Source organism: Sparus aurata, unplaced genomic scaffold (assembly GCF_900880675.1).
Source record: "Sparus aurata unplaced genomic scaffold, fSpaAur1.1, whole genome shotgun sequence".
Classification (NCBI taxonomy): domain Eukaryota; kingdom Metazoa; phylum Chordata; class Actinopteri; order Spariformes; family Sparidae; genus Sparus; species Sparus aurata.
The window spans coordinates 57,000-64,616 of NW_022045162.1; the positions used below are offsets into that span (position 1 = coordinate 57,000).

General features: G+C 46.0%; 1 non-coding gene and 1 pseudogene across 1 annotated transcript; both read right to left on the bottom strand.

Annotated features, from left to right (window-relative positions):
- Positions 1–6,236: 6,236 nt before the first annotated feature.
- Positions 6,237–6,400, bottom strand: LOC115578065 (U1 spliceosomal RNA). Its single transcript, XR_003983358.1, has one exon. It is a non-coding gene; the product is annotated as a U1 spliceosomal RNA (small nuclear RNA).
- A 629-nt stretch (positions 6,401–7,029) lies between these two features.
- On the bottom strand, positions 7,030–7,166 carry LOC115578082 (uncharacterized; annotated as a pseudogene).
- Between the last annotated feature and the right edge of the window lie 451 nt (positions 7,167–7,617).

Consider the following 7,617-nt stretch of genomic DNA (forward strand, 5'->3'; position numbering starts at 1 on the left):
CCTCCAGTCAGGTGGGGGGTGTTTGGTATAAAAACCCAAACAATTACTTTATTGTGCCCCATACACCGCACGACAACAATAGAGTCAAACTGGGTGAACCACTTTTTAGAAGCCTTTATTAATTTCAGTCAAAGCTATTACAGTCATACATAAATCACACAATAACAATATCCCGTCACCAACAGAACTTCTATTCAATAGTTAACAGTTGCATTCCGGCTAAGAAATTTGAAAAGAGTTTCAAGCCATTACATGGATTACTTAATGACAATATCCAGTCACCCATAAAATTTCTAATCAGTGAGTCACATTTACATCTGCCAATACACATTTCAGTGACAGACACATAAATCAAATAGACATTCCATGCAGCTTTTTTTTTTTTTTTTTTTTTTTTTTTTTTTTTTTTTTCCTTTTCTTTCCCTCATTTTAAAAATGTCCATCAAAGCAACAGGAATTGTCTCTATTTTCCACCAGCTTTCCATTATTTGATCATCATACTTAAGTCTGTCTCTGATGATGTAATCCCTGACACTTGATATGCCAACCTTTGCCACAGAATCTGCTGGAACAGGGAACTTTTTAAAAGCAGTTAGGTTTCTGCATTTCCAGATGCCTTCTTTAATACAGTTGATTACTGCCCACCACCTTTCATTTTTGTCCTTTTCATTTGTGTCAATGTTTCCATATAGAACATCCATTTCATTTGGGGCTCTGAAAAGGTCTGTTAACCATGGTTTCACAATCTCCCACACCGCCTTTGAAACATAGCATGACCAAAACCGGTGGGCCACATCCTCGTCATTATTACAATCACTCATTGGACATTTTGCACTACGTGTGCAGCGCCGTCTTAGCAAGAAGGCTCTTGTAGGGACACAACTTTGGGCTATCTTCCATGCCAGGTCTTTATGTACATTTGACAAAACTCTAAGTTTACATTTTTCCATACTCTGATGCATTGGTTTTCTGGTAGGATGCCTACCGGCACAAGCCTAGAGTTAAGAGGTGAAAGGCTACCCTCCACATCAACCCTATCTATTTTACCACCCGTTGACCATTCTAGCTTAGCAACCTTGAAGAGTGTTAGAGCCTTCTCGTATATTGCTGGTCTACTTTCCGCATAAGGTGTACAAAGAGAAACCCTTTTACCCATGCCTCTATACATCATGTGACCCACCCAAACTTGGCAAAATAAGACCAGAGACTGGTGTTACTCTCTGTTAAAACAGCATTCAGAATTGGTGTTAAGAAAAGGGAATCAAGTTTGGCTCCTAACTCTGGTACAGCTTTCCCTCCTTTTACCAGAGGTTTGTACATGATGTCTCTTTTAACATGTTCTTGCTGAGAGCTCCAGATGAATTGGAACATTACGCGTCTCAAAGAGGTGAGAAAGGTCTTGGGCACTGGTAGTGTGGCCGCCAGAAACGTCAAGGACGCCAGAACCTCGGCCTTAATAACCAGAATTTTGCCAGTGAACGTTAGATCCCTCTCCTCCCACTGCAGCAATTTTCCCCTGATAGCTGGTAGTCTTGTTTCCCAATTTAGAGTTTCCATCCCCTTTCCAATTTCCACTCCCAAATTTTTACCCTCTCTTTTTTTTCTATTAACCCTGTATCAGGTTTGGTTTCTCGCCAATTAAGGTAGAGGATCTCGCTCTTGGCCCGATTCATTTTGGCCCCTGACGCTTGAGAAAATTGCTCACACCACTGGAGGGTTTTAACCATTGACTATTACTGGTACAAAGGATTGTCAAATCATCCATATACAACGACAATTTAGCCTCTTTCCCATTACTACCAGGGACAGGAAGGCCCTTAATATCAGTGTCCTGTTTTATCCCACAGGCTAGAGGCTCCATGGCTAGGACAAACAGGCTGACAGATAGCGGGCAACCTTGTCTGACCCCTGATTGAATCTTAATAGGTTCAGTGAAATGGCCGTTAATGTTGACTCTACTCGTGCAGTCAAAATACAGTAAATCCAATCCATGCCCTCAACTGTGGGCCAAACCCAAACCTCACCAGTGCTTGCTTTAGATATTCATGACTTATCCTATCAAAGGCCTTTTCTAAATCCAGGCCAGCAATACAGAGTGGTACATTGCGATCTATGGCATATAAGTACGAATCTCTTATTAAAGCAAGATTGTCACACATGGAGCGACCAGGGACCACACAGGTCTGCTCCACCCCAACCAACCTCTCTATCACCTCTTGTATTCGAAGAAAAATAGCTTTGGCAATAATCTTACGGTCAACCCCAAGGAGTGTAAGGGGCGCCAGTTTTTAAGATCTTTTTTCTCACCTTTTTTAAAGAGTAGGGAGATGGTGCCTTCCTTCAAGGATGGTGGCAGTGACCCCAATTGGAGGCTCTCATTGTACATCTCTAAGAGAGGCTCCTTTAACTCTGCCCAGAAGGTAGTATAAAATTCTTTTGGCAAACCATCAGCCCCAGGGGCCTTGTTCTTTTGCATACTTTCTAATGCTTTTTTGAGCTCATGCAGAGATATTTTATCATCAAGTTTACCTTTAGATTCATCAACATGTTTATTTACTTTAGATAGAAGGTTTTCTAAAGCTGCCTTATCTAAGTCTTCACTTTTGTAGAGATCAGAGTAGAAGGCGTGGACACAGCTGAGTATATCATGTAATTCTGTTTTTTCTTGTCCGTCTTTATCCTTTAGTCCCTCTATAAAATGTTTTTGCTTAGTTAGTTTCCTAAAAAAATATCTAGAACATTTTTCATTGTTCTCAATGTGGTGGACTCGGCTGCGTATCAGCAGTCCCTGACTGGCCTCTGTGGAGAGGCGAGACATCTCTCCCTTTAATTTAACTATATCCTCTGCCACATCAAAACCAGAATAAGACATCATATAAAATCTCTGTAATTTTGCCTTGTGTTTCTGTAGCTTCAGACGTCTCTTTTTTGCTGTCCTTTTACCCCAATCTATAAAGAAGCGTTTTGCTCTGATCTTCATTTCTTCCCACCACTCTCCCGCTAAGTTGAAGAAGGGCTTCAGGGAGAGCCAATGGTTGAGTTTGACCCGAAATTCACTGACCACCTTTTCATCTTGCAGTAGCGATATATTCAGCTTCCATGAGCCTCTACCTTTTTGTATGATGTCTTTAAGCGTGACCGAGCATTCAATTTTATGGTGGTCAGAGAAGAAGACTGGAGTAGTTCCTGCGTCGACAACCTGCAGCCCCATTGATGTCAGCAGAAAGTCTATTCTGGAATGGGTTCTGCCATTGGACCAGGTGTACCCAGGTAAAATCGGGTTTTTTGAGCGGTAAGCATCCCTCAATCGAAATCTTTAATGATGTTTTGTAGGATTTCAGAACTGGAATCAAGCCTTACTGTGGAGGTGGTTTGTTTATCCTTTTTGTTTACCAAGCAGTTGAAGTCACCGCCCAGAATTACCTCTTTGCTGCACAACAAAAGGGGCTGTAATTCTCTGAGTACTGCTACCCGCTCTTGAAGCTCCACTGGACAGTACACATTGATTACTCTAAACTTGCTGCCGAACCACGAAACATCAATACAAAGAATTCTCCCATCAATTACACGTTGTACCCTCTGGATGATGAAATCTTGCCCTCTAAATAATACCGCAACCCCTGAGGATCTGTTTTTATTGTCGCCTGACCATACTGACGGGCCATGCCTCCATCTGTCCTCGAAGACCTTGTAATTATCCCTGAAGGATAGATTACATTCTTGAAGTAAAAATATATCATTCCCTTCTGAATGTAGAAAAGTGAAGGCTGACAAACACTTTACTGGGTCATTGAGTCCTCTAGTATTGAGGGATGCTATTGAAAGAGGAGCCATGGGATGCAGTTCAGGGGGTTCAAGATGGTTAGATCAGTGACAAATTATGGGACATCTACTTTTTCCTAAGGAGCTTCTTTTTCTTTGGTTTTGCCGCTTTTTCTACATTCCTCGACATGTCTTTGATCTGTGTAGTCGATGAGAAGGCAACTACCACATCTTGTTCTAAAAAGGGGTTTGAGGTAGGGGAGGAAACGGGCCAGTTGGTACGCGGAATCACAGAAGGGTTCAAGGGAGAAGATTCACCTGAGATTGTAGACTCATTTTGGCGTTTCCTTGTGGGAGAATCTACCGAGTCTGGTATCAAGGAGGTGGCAAGGGAAGGACCAAAGAGGCTTGTGTGGATAGGGGGGCTTCTTCAGCCTGTTCTGTGGAAATCTGGGGGGTGAGGTTTGATGCTGTTGCTAGATTGGCTGCAGATGTCGACGTCACAGGTTGGCTGTTCACTGATGAGGAGGCAGATGAGCCTGGTGTTGGGTGGATGGTGATGCTTGGCAGCTGGGATGTTGGACCCTCTAACTCCTGGAAGGGAAGATCGGCCGCTGACTCTTGAAGGGGGATGCTAGCCAGCAGGTTCTCCAGACGGTTCCCTGCCTCCTGTAGTGTCATCCGTGTCAATTCTATCTTTGAGCTTGAGAGGTGTTCTGCTTGATGCAAGGCGAGGGGGGCCGTTGTGGAGGAGGAGGAGTTGGACACATCATCGTCATCCTCGGATAGTTCAGCACTCCAGTCCACGACCTGTGCCCCATCTTGCATATCCTCTTCAAGGTCAAATGCTGGCTGTTCACTTTGTTGTTGGAGAGCAGTGGTTGGTGGCTGCTGCACCTGGTTTGCGTGTGGAATGGGTGCCTGGTCATCATCCGGTATTTCACTCATGACCTCCTGGCTTAAAGATACCGCTGATCTAAGTGTAGACAGCTTCAACCGATTGGAGTATGCTTGAGGGCAGTCCTTAAAGCGATGGTTGGCTGAGGAGCAGAGATTGCATTTCACTGGAGTTGGACAATGTGCTGTAGTGTGGTCTAAAGCTTTGCAATTCCTGCAGACATCCATGGTACATGCAGCAGCCAGGTGGTCTAGGCTGCCACATTTCCGGCATTCTTTGGGCTGACCAGGGTAGAAGACAGACCCTCTGAAGGCTCCCAGCTGTATGGTGTTTGGGAGATGCTGTAGGGCCCCCTGTCGCCTTATGAGTCGAACTTGGAATCGCCTGGTGCCTGTCTTAATTCCATCGATGTCCATCACTTCCATGGCATTGATTACCTCACAGTATCGTGCCATCCATGTCCAGACATCTTGGTTTCTGACTCTTTCTGAGAAGATCATGACATGTACAGTCTTGAGGTCTATGTCTGCCAAGGGTGATATGGTGATCCTCCTGAAGCTTGGCGCTGACTTCTTCTTCTCAAACTTCTCGAGACAACTTTCATAGTGTTGCGTGGTGGTGAATATTACCTCAAAGATCTTCTTTCCAGGGAAAGCAAAAAGATAGTCAAGCTGGTTGGTAGAGATGCCGAGTTCTTTCTGCAGGATTTGTCTGCTGAACTGCAGCCGGTCCATTTGTAGATCTTCCAACAGATCGAAGCGTACTGCATTCCTGCGATTGGCGTGACTAGGTGCCGATGCCATGTTGGTCCTCCAGTCAGGTGGGGGGTGTTTGGTATAAAAACCCAAACAATTACTTTATTGTGCCCCATACACCGCACGACAACAATAGAGTCAAACTGGGTGAACCACCTTCTTGATCATGGTGTCTCCCCTGCCAGGTAAGTATGAGTTGGAACAGTCTGACACAGGGTGGCCATTCCCAGGCTCAGCCCCCTGGCTGACGGTGCCTATGGGTTGATGACAGCAGAGTTAGGCGCCTTTGGCAATTTTCTCATCCTCCCTGGGCACTTAAAGTTGCTGCCAATGTGTAAACAGTGGTGCAAATTGGACAAGGGTGACTGGTCCACAGAAAGGTCGCCCGTTTTGTTTCCTTTTTCCAGCCATCCATCGCTCGGCAAAATGAACTAAAAATAACACCCTGTCCCAATGGCCGCTTGGCACATGACTCCGCCCAGTCTGAACACGACCAGAGACAATGTGCCGCCCAACAGTCAGCATTCCCGCAAGGGACGCAGCCAGACCACATTTCTCACGCAATGTCTCGGAGAGGAGGAGGCTCAGTTGATTCTTTGCCGGCTTTCACCGGCCCCGCCCACTCTGCCCTTTCGGCGGGAAACGGGGGTTATCTGCGCGCAACGCAGCAGAAGACAGTGTGCGGCAGCACTGGGGCTTTCAGCACGGATGGAAACGCGAACGCAAGGAACGCAAAGCAGCTGTCCCGCAGAGCTCTAAGGCTGGCTCGGCAGAAAGCGCGGGGAGACGAGCACTCGAGTGTTTTCTGTCGACATTGTCATCAGGGGAGAGCGCGAACGCAGTCCCCCACTACCACAAATTATGCAGTCGAGATTCCCACATTTGGGGAATTCGCAGGGGTCAGCACAACCGGAGTGCAATGGCTGAGCCTCGCCCTGGGTGAACCACCTTCTTGATCATGGTGTCTCCCCTGCCAGGTAAGTATGAGTTGGAACAGTCTGACACAGGGTGGCCATTCCCAGGCTCAGCCCCCTGGCTGACGGTGCCTATGGGTTGATGACAGCAGAGTTAGGCGCCCTTTGGCAATTTTCTCATCCTCCCTGGGCACTTAAAGTTGCTGCCAATGTGTAAACAGTGGTGCAAATTGGACAAGGGTGACTGGTCCACAGAAAGGTCGCCCGTTTTGTTTCCTTTTTCCAGCCATCCATCGCTCGGCAAAATGAACTAAAAATAACACCCTGTCCCAATGGCCGCTTGGCACCATGACTCCGCCCAGTCTGAACACGACCAGAGACAATGTGCCGCCCAACAGTCAGCATTCCCGCAAGGGACGCAGCCAGACCACATTTCTCACGCAATGTCTCGGAGAGGAGGAGGCTCAGTTGAGTCTGTGCCGGCTTTCACCGGCCCCGCCCACTCTGCCCTTTCGGCGGGAAACGGGCGTTATCTGCGCGCAACGCAGCAGAAGACAGTGTGCGGCAGCACTGGGGCTTTCAGCACGGATGGAAACGCGAACGCAAGGAACCCAAAGCAGCTGTCCCGCAGAGCTCTAAGGCTGGCTCGGCAGAAAGCGCGGGAGACGAGCACTCGAGGGTTTTCTGTCGACATTGTCATCAGGGGAGAGCGCGAACGCAGTCCCCCACTACCACAAATTATGCAGTCGAGATTCCCACATTTGGGAATTCGCAGGGGTCAGCACAACTGGAGTGCAATGGCTGAGCCTCGCCCTGGGTGAACCACTTTTTTTTTTTTTTCACTTTTTAGAAGCCTTTATTAATTTCATTCAAAGCCATTACAGTCATACATAAATCACACAATAACAATATCCCGTCACCAACAGAACTTCTATTCAATAGTTAACAGTTGCATTCCGGCTAAGAAATATGAAAAGAGTTTCAAGCCATACATGGATTACTTAATGACAATATCCAGTCACCCATAAAATTTCTAATCAGTGAGTCACATTTACATCTGCCAATACACATTTCAGTGACAGACACATAAATCAAATAGACATTCCATGCAGCTTTTTTTTTTTTTTTTTTTTTTTTTTTTTTCTCCTTTTCTTTCTCTCATTTTAAAAATGTCCATCAAAGCAACAGGAATTGTCTCTATTTTCCACCAGTTTTCCATTATTTGATCATCATACTTAAGTCTGTCTCTGATGATGTAATCCCTGACACTTGATATGCCAACCTTTGC